General features: G+C 35.4%; 1 protein-coding gene across 5 annotated transcripts in view; it reads left to right on the top strand.

Annotated features, from left to right (window-relative positions):
• Positions 1-23,085, top strand: part of CNKSR2 (connector enhancer of kinase suppressor of Ras 2) — a 278,274-nt gene that overhangs the window by 95,013 nt on the left and 160,176 nt on the right. The gene's annotated exons all lie outside the window — the stretch shown is intronic.

Raw genomic sequence — 23,085 nt, 5'->3', positions numbered from 1 at the left:
AGTACATATTTTACAATATTTAATTAAATGTAATAACAAAACACATTTGAGAAGTCTGAAGCCCACAGTCACCATGCTGCGTAAGCCCCCGTGGCAGCTGTTGCTGCTGCGTTCTCGGGGGCCAGCATTTGTTAACCTATCCATTGATGCAGAAAGAAAGCAGATGAGAAAAAGGAGATTATTGGGGAAGTTGATGATTTAATCTATTCTTCTACTCCCTGTCCTTTATTACCAGGGATAATTATAGGAAGGAGAGTAACTTTGTGACTTTTAATTGTGGAATACTTCAGACGTTCATCAGGATTCTCTCATGGCAGTGAGAAGGCAGCTCGTGGTTACTCAGAGACATGCGTGGAGATTGTGAACATTTTTATGAGCTTTGAGATACCCTAATGGTCTCACTGCATGTCTTTGTATTTGATAGCCATAAACTCAAGTTCCGAATTTCAAAAATCTCAACTGGATAATGGGGAGAAGAGTGGCATTTTAGGACAAGGGTCAACAAACTTTTCTTTTTTTTAATTTTATTATGTTATGTTAAGCACCATACATTACATCATTAGTTTTTGATGTAGTGTTCCACCATGATTCACTGTTTGCGTAAACTTTTTGTAAAAGAATCAGATACTAAGTATATAAGGTTTTGTAAGCTACGTAGTGCAGGCTATCAGGGTCTGTTGCAACTACTCAACTCTGCTGTTGTAGAGCAAACGCAGCCATAGACAATGTGTAAATGGATGGGAGTGGCTATGTGCCTGTAAGACTTTTTTGCAAAAAAAGGCTACAGGTTGATTTTGGCCCATGGGCCATCTTTAGCTGACCTGTGATCTAGGGCAGTGCTAGACCAGCGCAGTCTCTGCATGAGCAGAATTATCATCACATGAAAACCTCTTAAAAATTCAGATACTTGGGATACACCCCGAATGTACTGTGGGGAGGGCCCAGGAATCTGCATGTTTGCTAGTTTTTCAGGTGATTCTGGTTCTCCTACATTGTTGCAGAGCCCTGGGGTAAAAGCAATAATATAATCTATGGGTTATTTTTCTTGTAGCTCTTTGTTATCAATGACATTTCTTAAAAATGTATTTTCTAAAACCCTATTTCTTTTAAAGGCATTAAACTTAACCAAAGATTTGAGGTGTGGATAACAGATTATTAGTTTCTTCCCTTTTACTATGAGAGAGAAATTCTCTTGATTTAGGGATATGTATTATATAGTATTTGTATGATAATCTTGCATAGCCTTTTAATATAGATATGTGCTCAGTAGTAATCTGTATTAAACAATCCTAATAAACCAAGAATTATTAAGTGCTACATGTCCAGATCTGTGATAACTGTATTATATTTGTTATGTAAGCTTTTTATTTACACATGAGAACCAAAACAATTGACATATGGTACAATTAAATGTGAGGATTATTGTCAGTTCTATGAGAATGCAATCCATCTGATATCAACTTGCAAGAGAACTTCATTTCCAAGCGTAATTATGACAGAAAGTGGGTGTTTTTCAGTTCTTGCATCTCCTCCAAACATCTGGACCTGGATAGCCTATTTAAAGTTTGCTTTTGAGTAATTGGACAACTCTGTTGCTTTATAAACCAAGACTGCAAATCTAAATGGCAGTCATGATGTTTTCTTGACAATCTTAAGAAAGAGTACTCAGGTGTATTCATTTTCTCTTAATTAATATAGAACCTTTTCCCATATCCAAAGGGGATCAACAAAGAGACCTTGAAAAAAAGTTAGCTTTACTTAAGTACAGAGTGAGGTCATAAATGGAGAGTTTTCTCTGTTTAGAACTCACAGGTTCCAGAGCATACTTTTGTCATTCCAACCTTCAAATGTTACGTTGAGAAGAATGGCTGAAATGATTTTCAATGAATTAAGATCTCCTGTAGAGAGATTGTCCAGTGGTGAAAGTGTGGTTTATGTCATATATGACTAACTCCCACCCATTCTGCTATTTTAAGAACCTACCATCCAGGTAACAAGTGGTTCAGCTTTTGTTTCCAGAATGTATGAATACCTACTATTGACAACTACATCACAATAAACGTATGCCATTCTGATATTGCCCTCAGAGGCTTGTTTATGCTCTCAGAACCTTTAACGGCTGCACTGTGTGGCCTGACATTCTCCTTAGGAATTTGTTTTAAGGCATTAATGGGTTTAAGTGTTTCTGTTTACAGGTCAGGAAACATTAGGTAGAGTAGAGAGAGATGCTTTCAGAAGTTGAACTGTATGTACATTCTGACTTGACCACATACAGAATTATTGAAAACCCTCCAAATAATTGAAATACTCCAAATATACTCAGATGTAGAAGAAGCTTCTGTACTCTCCACCCACTGTACACTCTGTTTTAAAGAGGATGCCTTGCCCTTCATAGGACATGTTGCTCTCACATTACCTGTTTCTATTTTTTAAAGTTCAGCAGCTTGTAACATTTGTCACAGTTCTTCTATCTCACTCTCATTTTCCCATCACATGTCCTGTTTCATGTGTCACTTTTAAGATGCTTCTGAACAAAAACTTCTGTACCCAGCTGGTTTTGGTTCTTGCCTTGCCCACCCCATCCCAACCTGTTCCTGACCGGATATACTTTAACTAGGTCTTTTCTGTTGTATCTTTTTTTAAAGATTTTATTTATTTATTTGAGTGAGAGAGAGAGAGCACAGGTGCAGACTCCCTGCAGAGCAGGGAGCCCAATGTGGGACTTGATTCCAAGACCCTGGGACCATGACCTGAGCCGAAGGCAGACGCTTAACCTACTGAGCCACTCAGGCACCCCTTTTCTGTTATGCCTTAAAGGAAATGTTAAGATACCAATTTCTCTTAACAAAATACATCTTCATGATTTAATTTACTTATGAGTATAGAATCTATCATTGTCATACTGATCATCCCAAAGCCCAGCTTTGATTTTCTTACTTTTAGCAATTTTCTTCTGATTTTCAAATTGATTACAAACTCCTTTCTTTGGAATTCAAGGGGGTTCCAAGTAGGGTCCTACCATAATTTCAGTTTTATCTTCCAGTACTCCCATATATTTTAATTGTAGCCTAGTGTGTGTGGATGAATTATTGTTGGTAAAATAGATTTTGTAGTCTCATCTTTTTATGGTGTGGGTGTCCTCAGAATATGCTGCATATATCTTCTTATCTCAGCCTGGTAAAATTATGTTCTGTTCTTTAAGGCCTCTAGGAAGTGCCTTAACTCTTTTCCACAACTCTCTGTACCTTCTTTCTACTTAGACCATTTATATTTAATGTAACTATTTATATGGTTGGGATCAAATATACCACCTTGCTGTTTGTCTTCTATGTTTCCCATTTATTCTTTGTTTTCTTTTTTCTGTGTATGTTTTTATTAATTACTTTTTATTATTCCATTTTATTATTCCATTTCCATTGTTGACTTATTAGCTATAATTCTTTGTTGTGTGGGCAGATGTAGAAATCCCTTGAACTTACTTTACATAGCATTTCACATCTCACCTATGGCAGTTTTATTCTGCTATGAATAATAATTATCTGACTTCCATTAGATTATGAACTCCTTGAAGACAAGAATGGTGTCTTGCTCATTTTCATATATAGTAGATATCCATTACATACCTGTTAAAATAAATTGACCTAAGACCCAATTATCCCCTGTGGCTAGCACATGCTCATTTGTACTCTTCCAAGAAAAAGTTGGAATTAAATGCTTGAATTGTTACTCATTTTATTTCATCTCCTGTAGTTCTGTTTCTGCTAGCTATGTAAAGAACCCCAGAGATAGCCTTCACTTTACATCTTAGTTTATTCATGAGTTAAAATAAGAAGATGGATCCTTATAAGCACTTTCCAATGCTAGAATGAAAGTGAACAAAACTTCTGAAACACTATGCAAATATAGAATACTAACAAAACATGTCTTTTAGAGGAAACTTAATTATAAGCATGATATATTACAGTGTTTGTAAATCATCTCTTAAATAATCTATTATTTTTCTACTGTGACATGATGTCATTATCTTTGGTACCGGGTTTTTCTGGGCTCTGGTCTGTTACTGCCTATCGTAACAATAGGAATGAGGTTGATGCATAAAATAATGAAATAACATAGGTGTTTGTCAGGGCCCCTGGGTGGCTCAGTTGGGCAAGTATCTGCCTCCTGCGCAGGTCATGATCCCAGGGTCCTGGGATCAAGCCCGCATCTGGTTCCCTACTCAGTGGGGAGCCTGCTTCTCCCTCTCCTCCCCACTGGTACTCTCTGTTGTTATCTCTGTCTCTGTCTCTCTCTCTCAAATAAATAAATAAAATCATTTTAAAAATAGGTGTTTGTTTCTTGATAATGAGACTATGAGGGATTTTATTTCATTTAGACTCTACTTTTCTTTTTATTCCATATTTTCTAAAATGCATTTGAGTTGTCAGAAAAAAAATGAATGCTATATAATTAAAGTAATACTACTTTGATAAAAGAGCACAGCATAGACAAATACTATATTTTAAAATAAATGATGTAGTTGACAGTCAGTGTCCATCTAATGGTCTCGTTCAGCCATTGTATACACACTAATCACTGTATTCACTTGGAATTGTACGCAGTATCTGAAGACAGGAATTAAACTTAAGCTACCAGTAAAAGAGGCCAATTTGAATAAGCAAAGTGTAGATTTAAAAAAAAATATCTAGGGCATGCATTTATTACCAGCCTTTCAAGAAATCTCATCTGAACAGTTATGATGATAGTTATGCTTTGAAATATGCTGTACTTCAAATTATTTTTCACTCAACTTTAATTATTTTTATTCCCTTTGCAGCAAGAGGAGATGATCAATATCTAAAAATAAACTGTCACAAATAGCTTTTTTCCCTTCTTAACACAAAGGGGTGGTACTATGAAGTAAGTGGAAAGTGCTTCTTGATATTGGCCACCTATATTTAAAGTGGTGCTAACATTAGAGGAGAAAGAGAATATAAATTTATTTTAACAAGCTCTGTTTGGAGGAATTTACTTAATCTGCTATATCTGTTTTATTTATTTACAGTTGTGATGGGTTTAGATACTTATATTTAAAGTCTTTTAAAGAGATCCCTCCCTCAAAACTTTCCTTCCCACATAAGATTGGTTGTGATAACACATTTTTTTTATTTTAAAAATTTTATTTATTTATTTATTTGTCAGAGAGAGAAAGAGAGAGGGCACAAGCAGGGGGAGCAGCAGGCAGAGGCAGAGGGAGAAGCAGGCTCCCCGCTGAACAAGGAGCCCGATGTGGGACTCGATCCCAGGACTCTGGGATCATGACCTGAGCAGAAGGCAGACGCTTTAACGACTGAGGCACCCAGGCACCCCTGTAAAAACACATTTGAGCAAAAGGGGAAACTAGTTTTTAAAAAAATCGTAAATGGAAAGTATTCTCAGAGAACTGAAGCTTCATTTAGAGCGCTGTCAGGAACTGAATCAGAAAAATGAGACAGGTACCCAAGCACTTACTTACTTACTTGCTTACTTATTTATTTATTATTTATTTGTTTGTTTGTTTGAGAGAGAGAGAGAGAAAGAGTCGGTGAGAGAAAGAGAGAGAGCATAAGTCACAAGCTGGGGTGGGGGGGTGCGGAGGGAGGCAGAGGGAAAGAGAGAAGCAGAACCCACTGAGCCGGGATCCCAACACACAGAACTCAGTTCCAGGACTCCAGGATTATGACCTGATCCGAAGGCAGATGCTTAACTGACTGAGCACCCAGATGCCCCAGTACCCATGCACTTCTTATCAGTATTGACATAATTTCTATGATGCCTGCCCTAACGAGTAGCAGCTTGATCTAAAGTTATTCTACTGTGCCATTTTTATATTTTCCACTTCAAACACAAAAATGACTAGATTGTCACTAGTTAAGAAATGGACAGAAAAGTATCAGTTTTTAAGGTGAAGCTTCAGTGGAATTCACAATACTTGGGGCAAGGGACCGAGGGTAGGGATCATGAGTACTGGGAGACTTGAGGCTTAGCCCAGTTGCCTCATGACGAACCATGTGCTTTTGCTTGTGGCATCTATAAACAGAAGTAATTCTGTTGTGAGAATCAAATTAGATGCATTAAAAATGGTTCACAAATGTGAAGTGAAAAACAAAAGGAAAGTAATATCTATAAAATGGGTGAGAAATAGAGACTTGATAAAAAGAATTAGAATAACAACTTTGTTTTAAATAATGAATATACACAGTTTTTTTTCTCCATTTAGTGTTAGTTTTCTTTAGCTGCATCTATAGTGAAATCTGAATTACATGCTGAGAGAAAAATTTCAACAGGTTGTGAAACATTTTAGATCAGATTTTGAAATGTTGTATACCAGAGTGAAAAACGTCCTTTTAAAATTCAGGTTCTGGTAATTTACTTTTACCTGAAATGTCTCCTCTAAATTGTATATATTAAAATGTCTTGCTATTTTCTTATGGGCTTGCTCATTTTTCAACCTTTTTAGATCCATTTTCCTTGTCCTTGGATATCACTGGCTTTTTGAATAGTGTTTGAAACATTAGCTTACCATTCCCAGCCAAAAGTTGGATAAAAAAAGAGGAGATATCAATAGTCTTTCACATGAGATTGTTTAAATTAACATTTGTACAGAAATGCAAAGGAAAAGGAAGTTCTAGAAACCTTCCTTAAAACATCCTATTTTAAGTACGTAATTATTACCTGCTGCTCAGTCAACACTTTCCTTCTCCATCCTTTAAAATTTGAAGAAATAGCATGTACTGTTCAAAAAATCTTAACTGAGAGAATCATCACCAAGAACTAGAAGTTCATTTAGATGTTGAATTATTATGATCTTTGCTTGCATTCATTCCATTGATGTTGTATGCCATCAGTATAAAGCTTTATATGTAGTACATCCTATAGTATAATTTTTTCTACATCTTTAAAATTACAAAAGTAATATCTGCTTTATAGAAAAATTTGAAGTTATGAAAAGAAAAAAACATTGCTTGTAATCCTTCCACTCAAAGAAAATCCCTGTCATCATTTTGCCTATTTTATTTCATATTTAGTTTTATGCCATAATTTTTTTATTTTACTGCATCATTCATATTAGGACTTTTTAAAAATTCCAGTGTAATTAACATACAGTGTTATATTATTTTCAGTTGTACAATATAATCCAACAATTCCATATGTTACTCAGTGTTCATCGTGCTAAATGTACTCTTACTCCCCATCACCTATTTTACGCATCCCCCCCATCCATCTTCCCTCTGGTAACCACCAGTTTGTTCTCTGTTTAAGAGTCCATTTGTTTCCCTTTTTTTGTGTTCATTTTGTTTTCTCAAATTCCATGTATGAGTGAAATGATACGGTATTTGTCTTTCTCTGACTGACTTATTTCACTTAGCATTATACACTCTAGATTTATCCATGTTGTTGCAAATGGCAAGATTTCATTCTTTTTTATGACTGAGCAATATTGCATTAAACATATATATATATGTATACATATATATATATATATACACCACTTCTTTATCCATCCATCTATCGATGGATCTTTGGGCTGCTTCTATATCTTGGCTATTGTAAATAATGCTGAAATAAACATAGGGGCACATATATCTTTTTGAATTCATGTTTTTGTATTCTTTAGGACTTTTTTTTAAAAGTTTATGAAATGATAATATTAATTTTTTAAAATACAGAAAACTACAAAGAATATTTCACAGACATTCCAATCTAAGCACCGGGAACAACTGTGCTATTGCTTTGAGCTTTCCTACAATAAATATCTGTATTTAAATTGTGAGTCTCACTTTTTTACAATTCATTTGTTCCATTTTGCTCTACATTTACCCATCAGATGTATTCTATTTCTTTTATTTTTTATATTTATTATTTTTAAAATTGAAGTATAATTGACATAAATTATCCTATTAGTTTCAAGTATACAACATAGTGATTTGATATTTCTATACATGATGAAATGAGCCTCACAGTAAATCTAGTTATCATCTGCCACCATGCAAAATTATTACAGTATTATTGACTATATTTCCTATGCTGTACATTATATCCCCATGACTTATTTTATAACTGAAAGTTTGTACCTCTTAATCCCCTTTACTTATTTTGCTTGTCTACCTGACTTCTTCCCCGTCTGGTAACCAACAGTTTGTTTCCTGTATCTATAAGTCTGTTTCTATTTTGTTTGTTTGTTTGCTTGCTTGCTTTTTTTAGATTCCACATATAAGAGAAATCATACAGGATTCATCTTTCTCTTCCTGACTTATTTCACTTAGCATAATGCCCTCTAGGTCTATCCATCTTGTTGCACATGGCAAGATTTCATTCTTTTTTATGGCTGAGTAATACTCCATTGTGTGTGTGTGTGTGTGTGTGTGTATACATATGTGTGTGTGTATGTGTGTGTGTGTGTATATATATATATATATATACACAATATCTTTATCTACTCATCTATGGATAGACAACTTAGTTTGCTTCCTTATCTTAGCTACTGTAAATAATGCTGCAATGAACATGTATCTTTTTGAATTGGTGTTACCATTTTCTTTGGATAAATTCCCAGAAGTGGAATTGCTAGATCATATGTTAATTCTATTTTTAATTTTTTGAGGAACCTCCATAGTGTTTTCCATAGTGGTGACACCAATTTATGTTACCACCAAAAGTGTATGAGTGTTCCCTTTTCTTTATATCCACACCAACACTTGTTACTTTTTGTCTTCTTGATTATAGCCAATCTGACCAGTGTTATTTTATTTTTCAGTCTTTATTCAAGAAAAATGGAAAAAATATTCTTCAAAAATCAATATTGAAAGTGTTTATTTCTGATGGACAACTCAGTCTAAATTATGTATGTGTGTTTTCTAATCACTTTTCTTACCTTTACACTTATTTTAAATACAAATCAGTAAAAATAAATTATTTATGAAGTACTTTCTAAATTTTTAAATGAAAATATAAATGAGCATATTGAGTGTATTGCCCTTTTAAATGTATTCCTGCTTGAATCTAATCTATCCTGTTTTAAGCAGGTTGTTATTTACTCAAGATATAAATACTTAAGAGAAAAGAAGAGCTTTTTTAAGACTCATGAGTCTTGAACTCACAACACTGAGATCAAGACCCAAGCTGAGATCAAGAGTTGGATGCTTAACCAACTGAGCCACCCAGGCACCCCTTGGTTGACATTTTATATCATTTAGTCTTCTCTCTTATGGCAAAATAGTGTAGTGGGCTTTGATATAAAGTATATTTGAGTTCATCATCCTGGCTCTGCTTTTTGATACCCTGTATGAACTTTAACAAATTGTTTGACGTCTCTGATCAAACACTTTGTTTTATCTGTAAAAGTGGATCACACCTTGTTGTTGGATTATTGTAGGGTTGTTGTGAATAATGGAAACTGATCTAGCCCGTAATCTGGCATTCAGTAGGAGCTTAATAAATGGCCATTTTAGTTACCTTATATAGCAAAAGAGCCCTTGGAAACTCTAAACTCCGGTAGTTTTTGCTCTACAAAAATTTGAAGGAGTGATGCTCTGCTTACTTTTGGTATTGTGTAGCAGTGAAGAAAGACCTATTTCTAGAATGAGTGCTTTTTTAAAAAAGGACTTTGGTTTAATTTAGGATGTTCTTTAGATTTTAATGCAAACTGATTACTGTGCTTCATATTCTGGAAGATATTTTGATGTAATACAGGAGCGATTTTTGATCAGCTGTGAACTTGCCATTCCTATCCACATATTCACATTACTTAGAGTTGAAAATGGAGAACTCAAAACGTATAAAGGTACAATGCCCATGTATAATAATCAGTCCTACAGAATTTGCGTTGTAAAAGGGATATTAAGATTCAAGTAGTAAATCTATGTAAAGTTTTAAAGTGGGGATATAAATTATACTGGGGTAGCACAGTATCTATTCCATGGTTCATGTAGTCAGTATTAAAACCTATAAAAGCCCATCCAGGATAGCCTCTCATTCATCTCACACACAACTTTAAATACTATTTTTGCTATATTAGGGTTAGTGTTTAAACCTCCCTGCATCAGACATTCTAGGTGACCTGAAAAGTAGACTGGGGCTCCTGAGATTGAAACTGGGGCATTTCAGACAGAAAACCAGGACAGGTTTTATCTGTAAATTTTAAACAATATGGATTACATTAGTTAGCGTACTTGTTGATGAAAATATTAAAGGTGATTCTAGTTTCTTTACTTTGTATTTAAACAAACAGTATACTTAGTTCAGTGTAATTATACTTAATCCTTTGTTTTCTTCAGCTGTTTTAGTTGATCATGAAGCAGCAAAAACAGTATCTTTTAAAACTACTCTATATAATCCTTATATAGTGAATCAGAAGTTAGATCTAGAACTATTAGGCATAGTACCCAGATAACTTGAGGACTTTTATTCTAAAGACAAATGTAAAACTAAAAATATATAGAATTTGCAAAGCTGAGATTATATTATATATGTATGCATGTATCTCTTAAAAGGACTAGAATATAGTCTTGTAACCAAAATAAATATAAATACACACACAGAGAAATCTTCATTCTTGGTGTAAAAATATAAAATGTTTACTGGTAGCTGTAAATTTTTTGAAGGCTCAGAATGAAAAGGTAAAAAAGAATGATGAGATTACTGCATGCTAAGACTTTAGGAAAGCACTATTTAGAACACTGGGACATAATCACTGATTATCCCTCCAGCTTTCTGATACTGGCCTGACTTATGAACAAAAACTTAAAAATTTACATATATTATATGAAAATGAATGCTGAAATAGACTGTTTTCATAGCTTTATTTTCTTGAAAACCTGGACTATATTATATGAGCATCCTGCCAAACACTTTTAAAGATGTAGACAGTATCACCATCAGCAATAACAGAAGAACTGGAGGTCTGGTGTACTATACTTATCCAATTCTTTTACATGGCAAATGGCAGGATACTATTTCTCAGACATCTGTTTTCTGTGTATTGTATTTTAAAATTTATGTAATACTTTATATATATATACCAAAGAATGCATGTCATATATATGTTATGAGGCATAATAATAAATCAAATACTCATGAATGTGTCACCTAATAAGTAGAAATTACCAATATTGTTTTAGTTACATTTGTGCTCCTCCCCAGTCTCATCACCCCACCTCTTTTCAGGTTGTTTATTGTTTTTTTTTTCCCTTAAAATAGTTTTTTTAAGATTTTATTTATTTATTTAGACAGAGAGAGTGTGCGAGCCGGGGGAGGAGCTGAGGGAGAGGGACAAGCGGACTCCGCATTGAGCGCGGAACCCGACAGGGCTCAATCTCACAACCCTGAGATCATGACCTGAGCTAAAATCAAGAGTCAGACGCTTAACCAACTGAGCCACGAGGCACCCCTCCTTAAAATAGTTCTTTTTACTTTTCTAAACATCCCATTTAATTATGCTTGTCTTTGAGCTTTGTAAAAACGGTATCACTGTGCATATTACTTGTTTCACTTGATTTGTGTTCCTGAATTCATTCACGTTTCATCCATTTACTGTAGTTCATTCACTTTATATAATACTTAATTGTGTAAATACTTCAATATATTTATTCATTTTCCTGACCATGGACATTTGGATATATACCTACTTTTAAATATATTACATGGGAGGGTAATTGCTGTGTTACAGAGTATGCACATGCTCATCTTTATAATTGTATTACATTCCTGTTCTGAAAGTTTTATCACTTATTTATGTAATGTACTTTCATTGTCTTTCTACTCTCTGAATTATGATATGTTTGCCATGCTGTCTTATGATGCATTTCACCTTTCAAGAGGCTATTAAAATTTTCTCACAAAGACCCTAAAAAGATAGAACTTTTACCATGCTATGTTGCTATGTTATGTATGTGGAAGCAGATATAGAAAGATGGGTTCCATGATTCTTATCCCTACAGGTGATAAAATAAACTTCAGAAGAGAGTCCCTGATATGTTACCATTTGTCTTGTACCATGATGATTCTTTTTAAAGAATAATATCGAAACTAATACCAATCCATTTAAGAAAAGATTTGCTGTGTGAGACTTGGTGAAAGCATGTATCTGCCTCATGCATTTCTGTGTCTCCAGTGCCTGGCAAACAAATGTTTGTTCGAAGAATGTAAGGACTCATTTTCCCCTTAAAATTCCACCCAAAAAGGGCTGCAGATTATAGATTTAGCTGCTGTAACTCACTGTGATACTGATGAAGACCTAAAGAGAACTAAACACACACACACAAAATTCTTTCAAAGTTGATGAAGTCCAGGTCTATTGTCATTATTACAAATACACAATTAGTCCTTTAAATTTGAAGGCTGCTTCTTCCTATTCCTTATCCTATTACTCCTTGCAACTTCAGGAAGATGAGTGGGGGAGGCAGGAAACAGTGGTGATAGTACCAGTCTCCTCCATGAAACCAGTAATGGGCTAGTGAATGGGGGAGGGAAGGGGAGAGGAGAAGGGAGGGGAAGGAAGGGGAGGGGAGGGGAGGTTCCTATGGAGAGGACCAGAGTCTAGGAGGAGAGGGCTGGTTTTGGAGCTAGAAAATGTTACCATTACTGTCCAGTCTGCTCAGCCTCCCCAAATAAATCCATGTGTACATTTCTGAGTATCATTTGGAAGGCTTTTGTAGCTTAAAAATTCCCATTTTGATTTGATACCAAATTTGGAAAGCTGAGCCATAAAGGAATATAGAATATAATGCTATGAGACTGTGTAATGCCAGAGTGGGAGTTATAAAAGCACCTAAGCAGGAAAAAATCAAAAGGTTCGATTAGATACTTTTATTCATCCTGGTTCCTGTAACTATTTTATGTATCTTGCTACAGTTTAAGTGCCATCCCAAAGGCATTTAAAAATGCCTTTTAAAATGTCTACAGTTGCGCTATTCAGCAGTTACTAATAATATAACTGTTAATTTCCATTTTAATGTCTCACTGTTTTCCACAGCCCTCCTCACCCTACCAAATATCTCACTAGGCTTTCTGTTTCTTCACATTTAAACTGTCTACAGAAATATTTTCCTGCTCTCTCTCCCAACTGAACTGCCTTTTAGAATCAAAATGTATACTGCCCTGGGCTCTTCTCTTCACTATTTACCCCTCCCTCAAACCCTATCTAGATAAACCCTATGCCTTATGACATTTAAAAATTATTAGGAAGAACAAAAGGTCTATATGAAGTTTAATGGTCAGGAAATAATACCATTGCTTTTGAGTTTGACCAAATGCTTTTATAACATGTTATCAGAATCAGATTTTTTCCTCATGATAATCCGGTGAAGTAGGTAGACCAGATGTCACTATCTCAATTTTGTAAACGAGTAAATGGAATTTCAGAGAGGAAAAGTGACGTAATAAGTGACATGGTCAGGACTTAGATCCATGATTTGACATTGTGTGTAATAGTTTCTGCTCATTGCTCCTCAAGTTTGGCTTAACCTTAGAATGAAGTGAGAAGCTTTTTAAAAGCACTGATATCTGTGTCCCATAAGACATTAAATTAGACTCTTTATGGTCAGGCTTGGCATCAGTAGTTTTTAAATGATGCCTTCATTGATTCTAACTTAGAGCCAAAGTTGATAACCACTGTGCTCATAGTTAACTGGTTTAGAATGAGATGAGTAATGAGGTGAGAAGAAAATGTATGTGTTCAAGAATGGTGTTTTATCAAAGGCTGGTCCATGGACTATGATTCACCTGGGGAAGCTTGTTAAGATGCAGATTCCCCAGACTCTGCCATAGGTTGAAAGACTGAGAACTGTGGATCAGTAGGTTCAACTATTTATAGGTGATATCAGCCCAGAGGCCACACATTTATAAAGGAGGCTAGTTAAAGTTTTGAATTTACAACTCTCATTATCAATTGTTCATAGTCAGTTGGTGCCATAAATGCAGTCCAAAAGGATTAAACATGTTCTTTAAGACATCAAACAAGATATTAATGAAAATGGTCATTGTGCATTTATAATAAGGGGAAAATCAGTGTTAGAAATTAATGTGCTAGGAACTAGGCTTAATAAAATAAGAAGAAATAATAATATTTTTAGCATGTTATGAATCCTTATGCCTTACATAGATTATCATCAGATCATTATAAACAGATTTTCATACTTATAAAAGATTAAAGCATACCAAAAAAATATATAGAGCTACTCATTATAGGCACCAATTTTCTAAGGCATTTGTCTCTGCTGACAAAGTAGTTTTTAATAACCCAGTTCCCTTGGGTTGGGTCAGAATGACAACCAACATCAGACAGATAATTCAGATGAAATTAGGCCTCAACACAAGTGAAATAGTAGACTGAAATTATAATTGATAGTGGCAGGTTGAAGAACTGGTAAGAATTAAGTAATTAGGACAAGGGAGCATGAGTAAGACGAATAAAATGAGGCAAAAATTATATACAAACACAAGATGGTGAAAAACTAGATTTGCATAAAGGTAGAATGTAATCTGAGGCTGACTGCAAATTGCAGTGTGTAAGGAAAGACATAGCATCTCTGAAAAGTAGCACATTTCCTGAAATGAAGTACAGCATGTAAAATTCATGGAATGGGGGCACCTGGCTGCCTCAGTCAGTAGAGCATGTGACTCTTGATCTCAAGGTTGTGATTTCAAGCCCCACATTGAGTGTAGAGCTTACATTTAAAAAAAAATTAATGGGATAGTTATTGCATTAGACTCTGCATTGTTTAGGTCTTCATTTTCATATGTGCTCAGTTTTACCCCTTGTATCTGGTAGAAGATTGTATCAGTCAAGTTAAGCTAGATTATGCTGCAATAATAAACAACCCAGAAATATTTGTGCTTTTAATATCGCTCATGTCCAGTGCTCATGCTTCATATCCAGCATGGACTGCTATAGCTCTACTCTACATCCTCCTCCTTCACAGCCCAGAGTAGCCTCTTGTTGAACACTGCTGGTCATCACAGCAGAGAGGAAAGAGAGGATGGTGTAACTATGAACTAGTTCTTGATGTTTCTGTATGCAAATGGGACAAGCACATCTCACATTTCATTGGACAAAGTAAGTCATATAGCCATGGCTGACTTCAGTGGCTACAGGAAGTTTACTTTTTTCTTTAAAAAAAGGAATGTATATTTAGAAATCATAATATAAGTCTGGCACAGTAATGAATCTATAAAGAATTCCAGTATAGCGTTATACTGGAATTTTAAGGACAATACTCTTGTTTATTTGAACATGAGGAAAGCACCATAAAATTAAATTATGTGGAAAAATTTTTAAATATCCACAAATACGTTAGTAAAGGTTGAGTTTGAAGAATTTCTTCTCTCTTTTCAATGGTGTGTTCTTATGCATTGGTGTGTCTCTTAGTATTTTAAGTATAATCTACTGCAATATTGGTGATAGATTTGGTGGGAGGGGGAAGAACTTTTGACATTTTTCAAAGTATAAAATTCTCTCTTAGAATCATTCAGTGTTACTACTAGGAAACCCTAAGTGGATACTGATTATTTATGATAATGATTTTTGAGGGTGTACAAAATTAAGCCTAGATGTAGGCTGGTACTATTACTTGGACAATTTAGTATTTTTTAGGATTTAAATATGTTATTATCATCAATGATCTAAAGATATTTATTGAGTGCCTGGGTATCAATGTTACCTTTTCAGATGTTGCACATAGTGAAAAGAAATGCTTCCATTTTGTCCAAGAAAATGCAATCTAAATAGATAAAAGGACAAATACATATGGACTAAGAAATTTTTAAAACTAATACTTAGATTTTGTTTCAAATATACCAAAATTTCTATTTATTTTTCTGGAAGCCAAGCAGATGATCTTGAACTGATGAAGTAATGTTTAATTTATATTTTCATTTATGATAGGTCATGGTATTTATCTTTGCTTGAACTCATTAGTTGAATTTGTCACAAGGGAAAAACTGTCTCTCATCATTTAGACCCTATAGATTTTCTTTCCCTTATGATACATTAGATGGTCATTACAGTAAGTAACTTGAACATCTGGAAGCTAGAGGCTTTTTATTATAAAGAAATGTTAGCTTTATTGTATGAATATAAAATTCTTGATATCTTTTACATAATATGAATCTTCATGCATGCAGAGAAAACCCAATTATTTTTGTTGAAAATATCTGCTGAGATCATGCAGATTAAAGTTTAAAACAAACTCATATTTAAAATTATTTTAAAACTGAAACTCAGTCTATTTTGGTACAAAACTGAATGTACTGTGCTAGTTTGGCAATTAGAAATTTTGTTTTTAAAAAACGACTTGAAAATTTCATTTGTGTGTACCTAATCTCTAAAACCAATGTGAAGGGATGCCTGGGTGGCTCGGTTGTTAAGCGTCTGCCTTCAGCTCAGGTCATGATCCCAGGGTCCTGGGATGGAGCCCCGCGTCGGGCTCCCTGCTCCATGGGAAGCCTGCTTCTCCCTCTCCCACTCCCCCTGCTTGTGTTCCCTCTCTTGCTGTGTCTCTCTCTCTTGTCAAATAAATAAATAAAATCTTTAAAAATAAATAAAACCAATGTGAAGTGTTTATTATGGAATGTGAAAATAGAGAATCAATGGAATAAAATATTCATAACTGATAAATTAAGACTATATTTGTAGTGTACAGAGCACCTTTAAGAAATTAAAAGAGACAGTTCAGTTCCTTCTTTGAAAATACTGATCGTCTAATGGGAGAGAGTAAGACTAACAGATAACTGATGGAAACATAAAATATGTGCAGTTAGTACGTAGCACATAGGCCTTTCAAAAATATTTAGGTCTTGACTCAAGACATGCAGAATAAACAAACTTAGCTCATGATGGGGATTAGCTCACTGCTTCTTCAGGTTGTCAAAATAAAGCTATTAAAGTTACAGGGATCACAGTCTCACCCTAATGGGTTTTCTGTTCATTAACACCTTAACTTGACATTTTTACTTTTTATCCCTTTTGACACTTCGATCTTGATTAGCCTCAGTAGTTTTTAGATTTGTTACAGAGCCATTAGGATGCTGAAAAAACAATCAGCCTTGCTTCTGCCTGCATCCCCAAGTCCTATATGCTAAAAGATTGGTTTCCACACCCATTCACCTATTGAGACAGTAGTCTGTCATTGTGAAGTGAAGACTAGAGTGATTAAAGCCAGATTGGGGCACCTGGGTGACTGGGTCGGTTAGGCATCCGACTTTTGATTTCAGCTCAGGTCGTGATCTCAGAGTCTTGAGATCAAGGCCCATGTTGGGCTCTGGGCTCAGCGAGGAGTCTGCTTCTCTCTCTCCTTCTCCCTCTCCCTCTGCCCCTAACCCCGCTTGCGGTCTCTCTCTCTCAAATAAATGAATAAATCTTTAAAAAATAATAAAGCCACGTGAGAGACTATGGACTCTGAGAAACAAACTGAGAGTTCTAGAGGGGAGGGGGTGGGGGGATGGGTTAGCCTGGTGATGGGTATTAAAGAGGGCACGTTCTGCATGGAGCACTGGGTGTTATACACCAACAGTGAATCATGGATCACTACATCAAAAACTAGTGATGTAATGTAGGTGATTAACATAACATAATAAAATTTTAAAAAATAATAATAAAGCCAGATGAGGCTTCATTTTAGATGGCCTCCGTGGGGGGGCGGAGAACTAGACAATTTTGAAAAGCAATATGATGCAAAGTGCGGAAGAATATGACTATGTTCACTGATAGAAAGACTATAGATGACCACTAAGGTCATGCCCACTCACATTCTCCTCCCATCCCTTGTTTATTGCTCTTTGTATGTTGCAAGTCAATACCTTATTTAACCCAATGAAAAATCTCAGCCAATTCTTTTCAAAATGGGTCATTTTAAAATTTCAAGAGGGGTACCTGGGTGGCTAAGTCATTTAAGCATCTGACTCTTAGTTTCAGCTCAGGTCATGATCTCAAAGTCATGAGATCAAGCCCCACTTCAGGCAGTCTCTGCCCTCAGCACAGAGTCTGCTTCAGATTCTCTCCCTCTTCTTCCCCCCCCCCCCACTGCTCACACTCTTTTTCTAAAATGGATAAATAAGTAATATCTTAAAATTTGAAGAGATACCATCCTTTATGAACTCTCCTCTTCTCATTCCCAAAACAATAGCAAGAAGACTGCTCCAACAAGTTTTTGGTCTTTAAGCCAGTCAAAAGGTGAAAGGGTTGCCAAGGAGGTACTTGTGGGGTGGTTGGTTATACCTCTGCCTGCCTTGTTTGCTAAGGACATTTATATATTTGCAGTTTAACAGTGGCATTTTGATAACACATTCAGGAAGACCAATGACTGTCTATTCACTATGGACATACTTTTCACTCAGGACACTCAGTCAGGTTTTGCTCTTTGATGAATCCAAATTTAGTTTGGACTTTTATCTTCCATCCATTGTAAATCTTTTACCCCTGGCACTGCTTGCTCTGTGCCCACAAAGCTAGGTGATGACTACTTTGGATTCCTTTTAATAGCTCTTTTCTGTATATCATCCTACAGAGAGAATTGCTTTCATTGTACTATGCTGCTACTGTAGATGTTACAATAGACTGGAATCTGCTCTTGTGGAAGGAAAAAAAAAGCGAAGCATCTGGTCAATAACTGGAAACTAAACTCCTCCATATCTTTCTTTTCAGATGTTGCTTTATTGTTATTTGTTTGGAAATCTTGTTAAATGGCTTCCCATTTCATAACTGTTGGAAGGACCATAGTATATTTCTCTAGACCTGACCTTCTGGCTAGCATGGTGACCACTAGCTGCATGTGGCAACTAAAATACAAATTTAAATTAATTAAAACTAAGTAAAATTACAAATTCAGTTCCTCCTTTGCACATTTTAATTGCTCAGGAGGCACATATATCTAAAAACTACTGAATTTCAAGCAGCACAGACATAGAACTTATGATAATTCTCTTATCGCTCTAAGTTTTAATAAATATGTCTCTGTAATACCACTTTCTCCCTTTATTCCTGGCCACGCAACTAATCCTTTCTTCCTGCTCCTAAATATAAGCATTGTCTGAGCTTCTGTCTTCTGCTATCTTCTCACTATACATATTCTTTTTTACTGAATTTGTTGTTGTTTTCTTGTGCCTTTAACTATCACCTCAGTGTAAATACTCCCAGATCTGGCTTTATTTTAGATCCAATTCAGTTTATTAAGTTGCTTGCTGGACAGCTTTGTATAAAATGTCCTGTCTTTTAGCCACTTCTAATTTCACATACCCAAAATATAATTATTTTATTCTCTCCAAAGTCTCTCCTAACATCTCTACTCAGCCATTCATCCATTTGCTCAGGTTTGAACCCCTAGAGTAATGTCTAACTTTCTTCTCCCCATTATTCTCTGTGTCTGATGAATCAGTCACCTAATTCTCATTCCTGGCTACATGTATGTCAGCCACCTCTCCTCAACTTGCTTTCCAGCATCATAACCTCAGTTCAAGCTTTGATTACATTTTACATTTTCTATTGAAAGGGCACTCCAACTTATCTTCCTGCCTCCAGTTTTTTTTCATTCCAAATCCACAACTTCTTCCCCATTGTTTGCATTAAACATATATTTGATCACATACTTCCCATGCTCAGACATCTCTGAGCATTTTCTTGAATCAGAGTAAAGTACACACTCCTCCATCCTCCCTACAGATGAAATGTCTACTTGGTATATCTAGGAAGATACACAGCTTTACAGAGATTCATTATCTAAAACATGACCTGAAAGTTACTCTTGTAACTAAGGGAAAGGAAAAAGAACCATGAGAAAAGGAACAAGAACAGATGGCTATTAGAGTTGTTAGCTGGACCAGAGAGTTTGGACTCCGCTCCTCCTCCCCTTGCCAGCAACACACATGCTCACCATTTTAATGTTGCTGTTTAACACCAGCCATGGCACTATATAATCTACCCTGACTTTAACCCCTCCCAAAATAAAGTCACAAGAAATTATCAGTTGACCAAGTTAAGTGCTATCCCGGTTGAATGGGGCTTCAGAATAGATCGTTACAGAAAAATAAAAATGTTATTCCCTTCAAAACAAAATTTCTCCTGGCTAGCATTGGTAGCTCTCCACAATATGACCTCATGTTATTTTCTAGACTTTCTTTCCTATTGCATTCATTCCACATATCTTATGCTCTAGTCTGGTGTGCTTACTTCTCATCATGCCTTTGTTCATTGTGTTTGCACAAACTGAAGTGTTCTTTCCCCGTGAACCCCAATTTCCAGATTCAAAAGCTATTTAAGGTCAGTAAAATACCTCCTCCAGAAGGTCATTCCAGAGTTAACAAGTTAGGATTTATCTCCTTTTATGGGATCTTCTGTTAGCATTTGTCATGTACCTTATATTATTATTTGATTGTTTGCTCCACTAAATAATGAAATAATGATGGCCAAGGGCCAAGTTTATTTTATCTTTGATTACCTGGTAGTGCCTGACATTGAGTTGCCCTTACAAGATGCCCCCAAAACCTTTTTTGGTGAATGGAATTGTGACTCGAGTAAATGAATGAGTGAATGAATAAAACTAACACCAGCTCATATGAATTAATCACTTCAGCACTGAAAACATTTTGATACCTTGACAATAGAATATGTGAAGTATTTGGTACAAAGGTGCCGTTATTAAAGGTTTGCATAAATGGATGATTTAAATATTACATATAAAAAAAAACAATATTTTTAGGGACGCCTGGGTGGCTCAGTTGGTTAAGCATCCAACTCTTGATTTTGGCTCAGGTCATGATCTCAGGCTCATGAGATAGAGCCCCGCCTCAGGCTCTGAGCTGGGCGTGGAGCCTGCTTGAGATTCTCTCTCCCTCTTCCTCTGCCCTTCCCCTGTGCATGCATGTATGCTCTCTCTCTCAAAAAAAAAAAAAAGAGGCATTCATAGTTACAAATTTCCATGAAATACAATTTTATACAGCATTAGAAACATACACTATTTTTCTTCACTCTCTTGCTTTACGTATTCAATATTAATAACCTGTGAGCTGTTCCTATGACTATAATCCACAGTTGATGAGAAATAATTACTTTTACTGAACATCGTGACCCCAGGATGCTTAAAATGTGTTGACAAAGTATGGAGCATCAGTGGTAACAGAAGTGTTTCTATGTGTTCTGCTCAGTACGGCAGTTGCATCACTGTTTCACAAAAACAATAACTGATTATGATCCTGTGTGGGCACATAGCTCTTCCGTGGGAGACGGTTTCTGTGCATACTTAGGCTTTTCAAAAGGAAAAAATGATCAAAACTGAAAAAACACTCATTATCCTTATGAATATTGTCTTGTTAGGAATTTGATGCATTTAAATGTGGTTTTTAAATCACATGGTTTGTAGAAGCATTATATGGAAAATGATAAAGAAGAAATTGCAAGTGTCATTTTGCATGCACAGTAAAAGAGCATGAGCTACTGAAGAGAATTCCTAGGAGTATATAGTGGCATAGCTCTAAATCCAATCTTTTTTAAAAATCTATATTTAATCCTAACCTAAAAATAAGTAGAACGTCAGAGGTGTACCTTTTCTTAGCATGAATAGGTCCTTAAAAATGTGGATTTCTCCATATTCAGTGCTATTTTCTTTTTAAAACTTGGGGTATGATCTTTTGGGAAAATATTTTGCCCTAAGTGTTAATAAAACCCACACTTGAGAAGCCAATATTTTAAATTCATGTCTTGATGGAAATAAAATAACTTATTAAAAATGAATCCCCTAAGGTACCTATGGCTATTTAAATATTTAGCATGATAAAATGAACTCCTTAACATGATAGCTTAAGTAAAAAGAACATAGTCATTTAGTTTCTGTTCTTCTCCCTAATATAAAGTAGGTTAATATATACCTTTTTGTATTGTTTTGTTCTGTTTGGTTTTTATTATGCTCTGTCCCACACTCTGTGAAAGCCTTTGGCTTTCATAATGAACAGGCCGATCTGGCTGAAAGAAGGTATAGATATAAACAAGTAGAAGCAGTTATTCAAAGTAGTGAGCAGTTGAAGAAAGAAAGAAGTTTACTAGGAGGACAAAAAGAAAAGCCAATCAATAAATGGGGGGAATGTGTAACAAAAGCAGGTAGTTCCGAAGAGTTGAGAACTATTTCGAGTGACCCAGCAGATACTATTTACAAATCAGTTTATTGTCTTACAGGTTCTATATATTTGGTCATTTTTGGTTTGATTTGCTTTGGCGTTCTTCTATCACATCTTATCCTATAAAATAGATTGTTTTTCAAAATACCATCTTTATCAGAATCATGCTGGGGCCCCCACTCCAGGTCTACCCGATCTGTGTATCTGGGGCTGAACCTGGGAATCTGCGTTTTAACCCACTTTCCAAGTGATTCTTACATATATACAGAGCTGAAATCTGAAAATTATGACAGTAGCTCAACAGTGTTGGAGTGTAGTTTTATTGCTTTTGCAGTAATGCCGCCTTTATTTTCTTTACCTAAAAACCTACTTTTTCCAAGACCCAATTAAAAGCCACCATTCCCGATTTTTTTAAGGCAGAGTTAGCTGTTTCCTCCTCTGCTCCCCCAGCCCTATGACCCTGCCTTTATTATAGTAATTGTGAGTGTCCCAAATGTGTTAGTGCAGATTTAAGCTTTAATAAGTTCACATATGGGAATATGCTACAAACATAATGCAAGCCTCCTTTGAAAATTTAATTATTCCAATTTCTTTTGTAGTCATTTGGTTTTGTTTATTTCAAACAGTAAGTTTTTAATTTTAATATTTGTGACAGATTTTTAGACTGGTGGAAAACCTTGTCCACCTCAGTCACCTGATGTATCTCTTTTAGACTTTGTCTTGTTGGTCATGTTAGAATTGTCAAGTATGCATCAGTACTTCATTCTTTGAATAATCTTAAAGCTCAGATTATGGATATAATCCTTTTAGTCACTGAGAAGCAGGAGCTGATGAATGTGTTTACAAAGTTTGAAATTTGACTTGAGCAATGTATATAGCACAGCACAATCGTCACTTTACATTTTAATGAGAAATATATCAGTATTTTAAAATTTTAAATAATTGGCTTTTCACATGTTGATTTCT

This window comes from Zalophus californianus, chromosome X (genome assembly GCF_009762305.2).
Source record: "Zalophus californianus isolate mZalCal1 chromosome X, mZalCal1.pri.v2, whole genome shotgun sequence".
In the NCBI taxonomy this organism is placed as follows: Eukaryota; Metazoa; Chordata; class Mammalia; order Carnivora; family Otariidae; genus Zalophus; species Zalophus californianus.
This window is presented reverse-complemented; position numbering and strand designations above follow the sequence as displayed.